Here is a 1,256-nt window from a genome sequence, read left to right as displayed (position 1 = left end):
TGCAAGGTATTGAAAAAACCTTTTTGCTTTAATCGTTTGTTCAGTTTGAGAAACAAAGGTTTCTTTAGAATATCCAATTTTTTCTGCCATATTTCTTTGAATATATTTTAGTAACGGTATTCTTTCATTTATCTAAAAATAAAAAAAAATATTTCATTAACTAAATAGCAACATATATTAATAAATTTTAAATATAAATTAGAGAACGGAATAGAAGTATATAGTAGATATTTGATTATGCAATGTAGCTAAAACAAAGAAATATAGGCAGTTCTTGTTCTTGACAATGATATATAATATATAAATAATAAAAACGATTTCTATTATTCAAAAGAATAAACAATCACACACCTGATTGTAATCAAATATTAACAATTAACTTGGTCCTGATTCACAAACATTTCATAATAATATTGCTACTAGAAACAATTACAATTTTCAACCATCAATAACTATATTTGAAGAACACTTCCAATAAATAAAACGGAATATTCTTTGTATTATTATTCTTTATTACTCTCACTATTATTTTTCTATATAAAATTAAAAGAACAATTAAGTTCGATCGTATGGATAATTTTAGTTACAGGATAGTTTAATATTTTGCACTTTTACTATAATCCGATCTCGATTTTAAAATCACGCCCCTACGTTAATATTAGCATTACTGATAACAATTTGAAAATAATAATGATATTGAAAATATAAGACAACGCGCTATTTTTACTTGGTCGAGAAACAATTTTTAAGACCGTCGGTCGGTAAGGTAATGGACCGATAATACCTTTTGGAAATAAAACAATTGTCTAGAAAATTTTTTCTTCTTTTTAACAGTTAAATAACAATCTAAAGAACGTTGGTGACAGTGTATTGTCCTAAACTCGTATTCGAATATTATTTTTCGGTCATCATAGATCAAAATAAGAAAATTAAAATTAATATATTTTCGACTGATAAAACTTATATTTAGATTTTTTTTTTTTTTTTTTTTAATTATATTTCACGTAATTTCCCCATTTATATAGAGATTACCGATCGTAATTCTATCTTATATAACAAGATCAAAATTATATCATTCACAGATTATCTATAGATTACAAACAGAAGAGAGAATAAGAAAAACACAAACAAGGATATTTATCAATATCGATAATACCTCTGAAAAGAATTCTGATTATTATTATACTGGTAACGATACTATTCTCAAATATATTTATAACTATTCTTACGTTGGATATACTGTATGTAAAATATAA

General features: G+C 24.0%; 1 protein-coding gene across 2 annotated transcripts in view; it reads left to right on the top strand.

Moving 5' to 3' along the window:
• The window catches only part of LOC122633036, a 20,536-nt gene that overhangs the window by 6,774 nt on the left and 12,506 nt on the right, over positions 1-1,256 (top strand). The gene's annotated exons all lie outside the window — the stretch shown is intronic.

This window comes from Vespula pensylvanica, chromosome 11, assembly GCF_014466175.1.
Source record: "Vespula pensylvanica isolate Volc-1 chromosome 11, ASM1446617v1, whole genome shotgun sequence".
In the NCBI taxonomy this organism is placed as follows: domain Eukaryota; kingdom Metazoa; phylum Arthropoda; class Insecta; order Hymenoptera; family Vespidae; genus Vespula; species Vespula pensylvanica.
This window is presented reverse-complemented; position numbering and strand designations above follow the sequence as displayed.